The 12,007-nt window shown below is 39.8% G+C and overlaps 1 protein-coding gene across 15 annotated transcripts in view; it reads left to right on the top strand.

The window, feature by feature from the left end:
• BNC2 (basonuclin 2) overlaps positions 1 to 12,007 on the top strand; it is a 470,337-nt gene that overhangs the window by 245,393 nt on the left and 212,937 nt on the right. Inside the window, exon 1 of one of the 15 annotated variants that reach the window (XM_043486720.1) lies at positions 7,343 to 7,361. The exons of the other annotated variants lie outside the window; for them this stretch is intronic. The gene's annotated coding sequence lies outside the window, so the exon portion shown is untranslated. Of the gene's footprint in view, positions 1 to 7,342; positions 7,362 to 12,007 lie in introns of those variants that run through there. 15 annotated transcript variants of the gene reach the window in all.

Genomic DNA, 12,007 nt, shown 5'->3' with positions numbered 1-12,007 from the left:
CCTTTATTAGTGTGTTTCCCCCCTTGTGTAGTTTATGCCACTGCTGGAGGCAGATTCTTGGACTCAACCTTGGTGTTTAAGAATGAAATAATTGAAAGTTTACATATAGGATAATTTTGGTAACTACAAGTGGCAATAATCCTCAAGTTAGATTTTTTTTGAGTGCACTACTTTTAACACTATAATCATATTTAGTTTACCTATTTATCACTAGGTAGATACTCATATTTCATGAGACTAATTATAACAACTGTCTTTGGAGAAAATTGGGAAAATAATAGCTGATGATACCCTTAAATAAAAATGTTTTAAGTAGGGGAGACTAGTGGAGGAATAGCCATACATTGACATTTCCAGAAAAGAAAGGTGCTATTTTTGTCATGTACTTAAGTCTGTTCCATGTGCATGGTGGATAAGTTGGAAGTGGAGAGTATAATTTATATAAATAGTTCTAGGTAGTTCAAAAGCCAAGATGAGTAGAGGAGTCCTGTTGTGGAACAAACTCTGTTTAGGGGAGAAATCTAATTAGAAATCACCTATGTTTATGTAAGCATGATGAGAGAAAAATTGGGTAGCATAGTTTAATAAATAGTAATAGTACATTTATGTGGGTTGTGACACTTTATTCTCTGCCTAATCGCTTACAAGCAGGCCTAAGTTTTGCATGTGATTTAAAAAAAAAAAAAAAAGCAAACAGTTTTATTATATTGCCCCCCATGGAAATTCTGACTTTGGAATACATTTTGGGTAATTCAGAACAGATTAAATGAAGACTTCTCTTTTAAATCTTGATATTAGGTGTTTTCTTTGTTTTATGGTTCTTGTTACAGGCATCACCCAAACATCCTTTAGTTTGCAAACTGGTATGTACTTGGATTTGTGTAGATATATTATTGTGATGGTGTTGTGATATACCATGTTTCAAAATACTTCAGTAGTTATTAGGCTGTTAAGAACAATGAAGATGGAAAATATCCCAGAAAATAGTGATATCATATAAAACTATTGAATACTTTTAGTTGGTAACAAACAATGAATGTATTGGAATGGAAATAATTGTGAAGTAGAGCTGCTGCTGCTGCTAAGTCGCTTCAGTCGTGTCTGACTCTGTACGACCCCATAGACGGCAGCCCACCAGGCTCCCCCGTCCCTGGGATTCTCCAGGCAAGAACACTGGAGTGGGTTGCCATTTCCTTCTCCAATGCATGAAAGTGAAAAGTGAAAGTGAAGTCGCTCAGTCATGTCCGACTCTTCGCGACCCCATGGACTACAGCACTACAAAAAATGTTGTTTGATGTAGTTGGAGATAGAACTTTTATAGTTAGAAATTATTTTTTGAGGTTCTTCTTGAGTAGAAAAGAAAGTGAGATTTTAGTTAGGCTTCAGAATAGCCAGAATGAAACAATATAATAGAGTTTAATCTGTTGTCTTCCTAGTTAAGGCTCACTAATACTTTCATATATGCCCTTGTTCATCCCTGCACTGGAACAGAACCTAGTTTTCTACCTTTGTTCTTTGATACAGGGCCCTCGTACTTCAGTAAATAGAGAGCTGTACCTTCTCAGACATCCAAACAATGGCAGTAATCTATAACTGCTATTCGTTATGTTGCAGAGGCAAATTGCGCAGAAAATTAGGGATAATTTTAAAAAGATGAAATACAGGTGGCTCATCTAAAACAGACTCCAATTAAAGCCACATTGTATTGAATAGAGCCTGCTTTAGATAGACTCCTCTTCATGCTAAATACGAATGAAGCAACCATTTTAGATATAATAGCTGGTATCTGGATTTTAATATGATCAGTTCTCATGCTTCAGGGCCCAGATAGGACCAGCTGGGATTAAGAAACCTGCCCTGCTATAAAACTCGATTATATTGTTTTCCCCAAGGATATTGCCTTAGGAATTATTGAGAAAGTGGCTTTTATGGGGTATAGACTTTTGCATAAAAGTTGGTGCTGAAATTTGACTGGTATCACAATTTGCATCACAATGTTTTTTCTGATATTTTATGAATTAAATGCATGAAATTAGGCCCTGGGATTGTGTCTCAGCCAAAGATAGGGCAGCTGGTCCCCAATGTAACGGGCGAACAAAGATGTGCTGCTGCTGCTAAGTCGCTTCAGTCGTGTCCGACTCTGTGCGACCCCATAGACGGCAGCCCACCAGGCTCCCCCATCCCTGGGATTCTCCAGGCAAAAACACTGGAGTGGGTTGCCATTTCCTTCTCCAATGCATGAAAGTGAAAAGTGAAAGTGAGGTCACTCAGTTGTATCCAACTCTTTGCGACTCCATGGACTGCAGCCTACCGGGCTCCTCCATCCATGGGATTTTCCAGGCAAGGGTACTGGAGTGGGGTGCCACTGCCTTCTCCGAACAAAGGTGTGGTCTAGACCTAAGTGTACACTGTCTGTGTTGTGTATGTTGTGTTGTGGCTTATGCCAAGTGTTATACCTATTAACCTTAGCAAGAGAGTAAATTTCCCAAGGTTTGGTTGGCCCACTATGCTAACATCTGCCATTAGTAGCGACTTGACAAATTGTTCTCTTTAATTATGATTTTATCAGTTTGGCTGAATGAGATCAGCAAAATGATTTGGGAATATTGTGCTTTTACATATGCAGATTATTTATTTATTTTTGCTACGTTAGTCCTTCTTGTCTTTCAGCCTCTGAAAGACATAGAGGGCCATGACAGTTTTATTTATTTCTTTTTCTTTTCAAGAAATTATTAGTGAATGAGGTATCTAGGGAAATGAATTGCTTGAGAGACAAGAAGCAGGGCTGTTTATTCCAGCGTTTCCGGTGCCTGAAACAGTGCCTGGCACATGCAAAATGTTGCTTTATTGAAGTCTCCGTCCTGCAAGATGACAGAGTTAGGTCTGACTCATGGGGAATGGCGCTAGGAGCTGCAGAGGTTCTCACTGTTTGTTTAGAAGATGGGAACTCAGAAGCTCTTCAAAGGGACAGACAAGATCTGCTGTGGTTGGACCCTGCCGCCTTGTTCTGCCGCCACTCTTGCCTGTTCATGCCTCAGTCTTCCTGCCCCAGCAGCACAGATCAGCTTGGCCTTCTCTGATCCTGTGCTATTTCTCATTGTCCAGCTTTCTCCTACATTGACCCTCTTTCTTCCCTTTTCTCATCCTGCATGGCTGGCTGCTAAACTTGTTTATACTTATGTTTTCACCTTGTATTGGCATATGGTTGATTTACAGTGCTCTGTGAGCTTCAGGTGTACATGAAGTGATTCAGTTATACGTATACATATATTCACTCTTTCTCATATTCTTTTCCCATGTAGGTTAATACAGAATATTGAATACCATTTCCTGTGCTATACAGTCGGTCCTCGTTGCTTATCTGTTTTATGTATAATAGTGTGTATGTATAGGTAAATCCCAGAATCCTCATTTATCCCCTTGGTAACCAGAACTTTGTTTTGAAGCCTGTGACTCTATTTCTGTTTTGTAAATCAGTTCATTTGTATAATTTTTTTAGATTCCACTTAAAAGTGATATCATGTGATATTTATCTTTCTCTGCCTGACTTCACTTAATGTGATAATCTCTAGGTCTATCCGTGTTGCTGCAAATGACATTGTTTCATTGTTTTTTATGGCTAGTACTCCACATCATTATCCATTCTTGTGTTGATGGACATTTAGTTTGCTGCCACAACTTATTTACTATAAACAGTGCTTCAGTAAACACTGGGGTGCATGTATGTTTTCAAGTTACAGTTTTCTACTTTTTTCCTGAAGTCTTCTCAAAACCCCAGTGAGTAAGTGCCACTCTTCTCTTTCCTAAAGTGTTCAGTGTGGATTTCTGCTACTCATCTATACAGTATGTTAAAATCTTTTATATTTTCTCCTGAAGTAGGCCTTTTCTGACATCAAGAAATTTTTAGCAGCCTTTTGTTCAAACCTGAACATGGACACAACGCTCAGCCATGATCATTGGTCAATACTTGCCAAGTGAGTGTCCATGCCAGCCCTCTCAGAATTCAGAGAATGAATGAAAAACTTGGAATGTGTCTTTAACAATAAATCCAGTTACTGGGTTTGGTTCTAAGTCCTTTATTATAAGAGTACTGTTGTTAATCTAGTTATTTCTGCCATGTTTAAACCTGGGTAAGCATATTTTACAGATCTGTTCTGTTGAGTTCATCCCGTTAGAGTATCACACATAACCAAGGGCCCTGGATTGTGTTCTGTGAGAGCGGCAACCATGTATGGAAAGAATGGCGTTTCAGGGATGGGTGGGCATGGACTTCCATTTTATGGGAGTACTTTGGCAATTACAAGTGCCATTGAGAAATATTATTTTTATTAGAAAGGTGAAGATTTAGATCTAGGTTTATTAATTTTATAAGTTTGAGTTTACAAAGGCTACGTTGTAGCTTACATTCTGAGAGTACACTTTTCAGAAATTGGGGAAAGGCATAAGTAAATTCTGGAGAATGAAATGGCAACCCACTCCAGTGTTCTTACCTGGGAAATCCCGAGGACAGAGCAGCCTGGCGGTCCACAGTCCATGGGGTTGAAAAAGAGCTGGACATGGTGTAGCAACTAAACAAACATAAGTAAATTTAATACTAGTCTTCCTGTTTTACAAAAAAAAAAAAAATAGAGAAACAAATTTTAAATGTAGTTTTTAAAAGAATTTAATTCAATTTTTTATTTTTGAGAAAAGCTCAACATTTTTCATAATACTTAAGCTTTGTAGTATAATTACTAGTCAAGACTAGAAATCTAGTTACTAGAGTTCTTAAAAATCAAATTTATCACACGGGGGGAACCCCTGTAAACTTACTTTTTTCATGTGTAATTTATATATGCTAAATAAAATTTAGGAAATGGAACTTAACTATTAATAAAACCATTTGCTTTACCAATGGTACTGTCCACAGAGGTGTTAATAATTTTAGAATATTTTCTTACCTCTTCTTTTTCTTGTGTTCATTTCAAAAATAAAAATAGGGTTATCCTGTGTGTACTGCTTCATAAACTGCATTTTTGATTATTAGTCTATTGTAATTTTCCAGCTGTGAAATTAATTACTGTGGTTTTTAATGATTTTTTAGTAGTTTTGCCATAATTTGGGTTGAACTGTATCAGTTCTTTCTTCACTCTGTAATTTCATAATCCAGTTTTGGTTAGAGAATGTTCTTTATTTGATATGGACTAAGTGCTGCAGACTTGTTATTATTTTTTATTTAAATACTGTGCCTTATTTATCAGTATATTATTTTTCAAATCCATGTTTTAGTGAACATTTGAAGTCTTATTCTTTGTGCTTGACTCTAAGTCCGTCATTTGCTCTTTCCGCTGTGCTGTCAGTGGTCTCAGCCCTGTCCCATCTGCCTGACTTGGTCCAACCACAGGGATGGACGTGACTTCAGGACTGACCCCAAGCACTTGCCTTTGACCAGCCCAACCCTGAACGCCCCCAAACACTCACAGCAAAATTCACTTAGGAAGCATTCAAACCACGAGAGTCAAGGTTTCCTGTGTTCATGGAGTGAATCTTCTGGCCCTTCTTTAGGTATCATATTGATAATAGCTTCATTAAAAAAAATGATCATAGAACTGTGATAGAAACAGAAAAGGCTTGTGAATATGACTTTGGGGTGAGGTTTTTGCTGAATGAAGCATCTTGACAACATAAGCCATTAGAGCAATGTGTTTGGCTAAATTAAGCAATAAAGGGAAATATCAAAGGCAGACCTTCCCTGTTAGTCCTTACATGTGACTTCCTTATATTTAAAATGCTTTTCCAAACAAAAAGTAATTTCACTATTTTTTCCCCCTGATTGAGACTTTGGCAAAGCCAAGAATGACAACTCTTAAGTCTTTTTCTCAGAGAAAACCTGATGAGATGGTTCTTAGACACTGCATAAAAGCCACTGTTCACTTAATAATGTTCGTAAAATTTTATTAGCTATTGCCTTCACGTGCTCTAAAGGTTAAAAAAAAAATCCTACCATTTCCACTTACATTTTGGACTAATGCTGCTGGACTTTCTTTCCCTTTAACAGTAATGTTTATCCATTTGAATGTTGTTTCACAGAAAGGAAAAGTGCGTTTGTGTAAAAATATCTAGGGCTTGCCAGGGAATTTTTTTTCAGAATGCTCTGTGGTTACAAACGAAGCTTATTGTTGTATAAACGGCAGGTTTGAATTTTTGTAGTAGCTCGTGGCATGAGTTGATTATCTGCGAATTGTCCGATGTGTGTGTTTCGTGTGGGTTTGTTCTTGAGCCCGTCTGTCCTGCGCTGATCTGGGGCAGTTCCTGTCTCTCCCACCTCCCGTTCTTAGATCCATGGATAGACGCAATCTTTAGTCTAAGGCAGGTCCCCAAAGAGGCACATGGGTGGGTGGATGTGGGAAAGAGACGCATTCCTTTTATCATCCTCTGGAGCCATTCCACTTGACACAGTGACAACACATTTGAAAAAGCTGAAGTTCTTTGAATTTGTGGGTCTTCTCTCTACCTCTGAATTTCCCAAAACTTTCTCCAGACAAGATGGCTGGCACATCCTGAGGACAGAGCAGAGAGACAAAGCCGCCCTGAGAAGGCAGACGCACTTCTGTTGCTTGTGGTTTTTTCAGTGCAGCTGCTTTCAGATGGGCCGGCTTGTTCTATGCTGGTTCCACTGCCAGAGCGAGACTGTCACACAGCTGGTAGTACTTACTGTACTTGCGGGAAAGTATGTGATTCATTAGTTGGAACCGTATGTTTTTCACCAGTTCTGGTCATGTTTTTGTTAGGATGTGGTAAAAACATAAGCAGGGGGTGAAGGGACAATGGAAACATGTGACTTGTTAAGCATTGGCCCCAACCCATTATTAGCTAAATTGTACACCATAAAATGTCCTCTGTACCTCATAAGACAAATGACTTAATTTTTTCTTCCTCAGTTGAGGTCGTTTAGTCGTAAGTAGTAAAAATTATCAACACGGAGCTCTTTTGCTCTTTTTCTTTTCTGTAAAGTATGATGATCCGTTTAAACCCCAAATTACAATATGAAGAGAAGTCATGCAAGTAAAAGACATTCATTTGCAGAAAAATGCCCATGACGGGTGAAGAGCTTTAACTGGAGTGAACTCCTGCTACCGATAAAATATGAGTGTGGTATTCCAGCTAAGAGGAACCACTCCGAGTACGGCAGGGTGTGAGGAGAACAATTGATGGAGTTCCTTTGTCTACTCGTGATCAGGCAGGCTGCAGTTGACTGGCTGGCTGGACATGGGACTCTTTTGGTGTCATTAATGGGTTCACATCACAGTATCTGAAATGATCCGTGTTGTATCTTGCAGAACCATCGGTGTGAGCTGCATTGAACACCAGCCTATAATCAGGTAGTCTGTGAGCTTGTGAATATTGTGCAACTGCCCCATCCTGACCCTATTCTTTGGAAAATGAATGCCATCTCTGCTTGGCCTGTGTTCCCTTTCCATAGGTATTTCTTTTAATATTTGCTTTCCTCTCTTTTCTTTAAACACTAGGGATGCTTTTCCTGCGTTCCCACCCCCCATCACCTCCTGTGGAGATAGGTGACATTATTGCATTCTCTCTGGGTAAACAAATTTTGGCAGATTACTCCTGTACCCTCAGCCTGTTTCAGCTGCTCCCATTTCCGAGAGTTTTGCACCATTTATGCCTCAGCACTCACAGTCTTGTAGTTGCTGGACTCTGCAGAATTAGAACCAGGGCTGTCTCTGACAATTAGCTCAGCTGGCTGCAGCGTAAATAAAGGAATGCGCTCAGGGGCTGTAGTCTGTGACGCGGTTTAACAGAGCGGAAAAAGGTGCATCTGTTCCATGCCTGGATCCAGTCGCCTCACTGTCACCGGGAACTTACCGACACGGAGACATGCCCGCGCTGTTTGGTAAACAAGCGGCAGGTATTAAATTAACCAGGCCGGGAGTGTGCAAAAGTGCTGCTCTATTAAAAGCCCTGCTCTCTCAGCTCACCGCCAGGTCACAAGCTAGAGCATCTCCTCTTAAGATGTCTCATGGCCCCGCATACTTCAACACTCTGTCCTCACTTCCAGAGAGGACTGTTTACTTGCGGGTGCGCAGGAGAGAGGAAGAAGAAGGAAGGGTATATGTGTGCAGTTGGCAGGCTAAGTCAGGAGGCAGTGAACACCGAGCAACCTGGATCCAGGTTTTATTTTCAATCGCGCTGTGGAATCCAGGACCAAACTACAGCCAGGGTTTTGTTTTGGTTTGTTTTCCCTGCCTTTCTGCCTCACCCTCCTCCTGGCTCCTCCACTTGATTTGAGATCTGAAATAACGAGGAGATCACTGTATAATCAAGGTTGTTCTCTGTCCACCTGTGTTGGGTAGACAACAAACATCTTGTAATAAACTTGTACCTAATACAGCTGTACTTTTCTTTTTTGGCGTTTATTTGCCTTTGCATTCAAGTTTTCTAATGGAAAAACGAACCACGTTTTAAAAATTTTTTGCTTGCATTTAGCAATGTAGTGATTTTTAAAGTTTGGTTTTTTTCCAGCTTCAGGAATGCTGTGCAGAGAGTTCTCTATGTTGACATGTTGATATGTTCTTCGTATTCATGGTCTTCTCATCTTTTTCCAGCAATCTGCTTAGGTCTGTAGGCAACCCGGGTAATTTTCAGTCTACACATCTGTGCAGTAGAGACTCTTGTTTCGGAGATTTTCCCCTTCCCCTCCTGGTTGTGTTTCTTTTTAGGACCCCATCTAGCTCCTCATCCATTAGAAGATGATGTAATGCCAATGGGATCTAGCCCCACACAGCTTGAATTAAAATGATTCCAGTTGGTGATACTTGAATGTGAATGACCAGGAGGCGTGATGCATTCAACACTGTATTTGAAGTGCTCACCTTAGAAATCCCTCTCCTGGTTGAACAGGCCCTTTGGTCCTCATTCTGGCTATCTCCAAGCCACACCTGCATTCCTGCTGTCCAGACCCATCTTTTATTGCTCTCTGTCTTTACAGAGTGAGGTCTGGGCAGTGGAGTGGGGTGCAGGCAGGGTGAGAGGGTGGGGAGGAAGCATCCTTTCTTATTTCTGGCTCAGAAGAGGGGAGGGCTGGACAGGAAAGTGTCCCACTAACCAGAGAGTGGTGATGCCTCACAGTCTCTTTATCTTTGTAACATCTTTGCTGTATGAAGTTTAATAAGCCAGCTGTGCAGTTCTTTAAAAGCCAGTGGATTCCATTTTTCATTTGTTTCCACCCCCTTTGCTCTGAGCTTTCACTCCCTGTTTCCTTCTGCCTCCCCACCCCCTCCTTTATCTCAGGGGAGTTCCCTGAGTAGCAGGACTGAAAAAGAGCCGAGGTTTATGTTAGAAGAAATTAAGGTTAATGATCATTGGCTCATTTTCATATTCTGTGGGTGTGGATGGAGGAGTAATCAGTGCAGGTGGCCCTGCCAGTTGGGAGTTTTTCTTTGTCATCAAGAAAATAAGGAGAGCGCCGGGATTGAATTACCACAACTATTTCAGGACTAAACATATTTCATTTCCCGATCGGGTCTGGCTTAAGGACACAAAGCTGACATTAATTTTATCCAAAGAAAAGCACAGCAATTTTTTTCCCTTGTTTTATAATTTGACTGAATGCATAGGGTGGATGCATGTTCAAATTTAATTCTAGTATAATCTTACAAATAATACTCTGAAAAGCAGAGGGGTTTTGATTCAGTTTGACAGTTTATGTTTCTGTGCCCAATTACCACTTAGTTATTGAATGTTAAAGAGCTGCTTTCTAAACTGTGTGCTCGGACTGCACCAATTGGCTTCCCAGCTGCCTGCTATTACATGTGAGGTGCGCCCTGCTCACTTTTTAAAGGATGTACACATTGAAAGGAGTTATGTTTAGCTAGCAAAGGAAGTGGGGGATTTGGTTAGGAAGTGCTTGCTGGCCTTGAAAAACTATCTTATGTGCAGTCTAATTTCAGCCACATAAAGACCTTTCTTTAGAGAAATATTTGTTGGATTTTAAGAAAAAACTTAAATGCCCAGATAAACTGGGGGAAATAACCGTGACTTTAAGAAAACAAAGTGTAGCTTCTATTTGGAATACTTGGAACCATCCCTTCAAGTTTTTGTTTTTAATGCCACGAATGTAGCTTTGTACCCATGAGGGATTCAGGGCATGGAAAAGGAGAACTGAAAAGTTGACCAGGGACAATAGAAGCCATTGAGGAAGAGTGTCCACATGAGCCATGCATGGTAGGTTTTGGCTTTCTTAGCAGAATGCAGCTTGAGTGACCTGATTTGCTTTTACAGCGCAAGGTTTATTTGGCTGTGACAGTGTGAGTGTAATATTAATGACACTAATGTAAAATTAACTTTTATGTTGTGTGAGCACTTTTTCTTGCCTCTCTCTTTAAAATGGCAAGTATTTTTTTGTGTGCCTGTGTTGCCACAGTGAGCATTTATATAACCCCGTAAGTCACAAAAAGTTTGGGACAGTCAGGTCACTCTGCTAGCATATGTCAGGCAAGTACAAGTAAAGGTGAGTTTTGGTTTTGATATCCCTGTGGTATGAGGCTCCATGCAGCTGAATACTCATTGTGTGCCCATTAATATGAATACTTCGTCTGGATTATTAATAACACATGAAGAGACCATTCCCAAACATTCACAGGGCAAGAATGTTTGAGTGGTTTCTGAAAGTTTTTTTGCTGTGAAGGAATAAGATTATTTCTTTCTAACAAGGCAGTTAAGAGTTATAACTCGGGGCATTGTAAACTGTTTTAAAAAAAAAAAATTGGTGTATCTTATGAAATTGCTAGGTAAGACTCATCCAACTTAATATTGAATGAAATGATCATTTGAAATCCATATGATTTCCAAATTGAATGTTTAAGCAAATCATGCTGTATATTTGTTTTAAGAAGCATTGAACAAAAGTACATACAGAAACACTAAGTAATCCATTTTTATAAGGTAACACCCCATCCTGTTTCTTGCTTTGCTTTTCACTGAATCCTTTTCACCTTGCCTGTTACTGACAGAGCTCAAAACTGGACTTACTTTGAATTTCTCAAAGCTTCTGGTAAGAACCATTCACACTTTGACCCATGTACATCTGGTTTTAGCCAAGCAGAGGGAACCTGTAAATTAATTCCACCCCAATTTAATGTTTATCTGTTATACATTAAGAACAATGCTAAAACCGAACAATTTAATGTTTTGCTTGCATATAAGTTAGATTCTTAGTATCAGCTATAGTTCAGACTGTAACGCTGGCTATGTGTCCGCTGAAGTGCTGTGCAGAGCCTGGTGGCTTAAGCCATTTGAATGGCTTTGTCTCCAGGCTCCTCAGCTTTCACCTATCTGCCAGTGCTCTTTACTTTGATCTTGGATGTCTTTCAGAAGGTCCCACATTCCATGCTTTCCTCCCATTGGAGGCATAGAGTATGGCAGAATTCATTTGTAGCTCTTTTCTCACTTATGTTTGAATTTTAAACTCATCATGCCAAGAAGTAACTCAATCTGGTACAGTCTTCTGACTCCTAGTTCCTGACTCCTGAGTCCTGTAAGTTACGCTTTCAATTTCTTGTGGCTGACCTGACTTTTCTTTCTATCTCACCCAATGGAATATATCCATAAATGTGGGCTGTGTGCGTGTAGGTGTATTTTACACACACAGTCACATACTCTAGCATGGTGTTGAGTATGCCAGGATGTAGAGTTTAGTTTCACCGTCATTTGGGTTAAAAATACATGTATTAAACAGATACTGGATTTCTGTCCTGCATTTAATCTCTTCCTGTTTTCCATTTCCTTTCTCCACCCCAGGCAGCACACTGATCAAATTCTCAACTTAATCTGTAAAATAAAATGTTTGTTCCTATCAAGGAACTTAGTGAATAAAGTCCTCCATCGTTCCTTAATAGGGAGTAAATAATAGTGTGTAATTAAGTATTTAAAGTGTCACCTGAATTGTTGTTCTTTAGATACTTCATCCTTAGCCCTGTTACGGTCACTTAGCACAAACAGTACAACTTGT

This window comes from Cervus canadensis, chromosome 14 (genome assembly GCF_019320065.1).
Source record: "Cervus canadensis isolate Bull #8, Minnesota chromosome 14, ASM1932006v1, whole genome shotgun sequence".
Classification (NCBI taxonomy): domain Eukaryota; kingdom Metazoa; phylum Chordata; class Mammalia; order Artiodactyla; family Cervidae; genus Cervus; species Cervus canadensis.
Note: the sequence above shows the minus strand (reverse complement) of the source record. Positions and strands in the feature narration are given on the sequence as shown.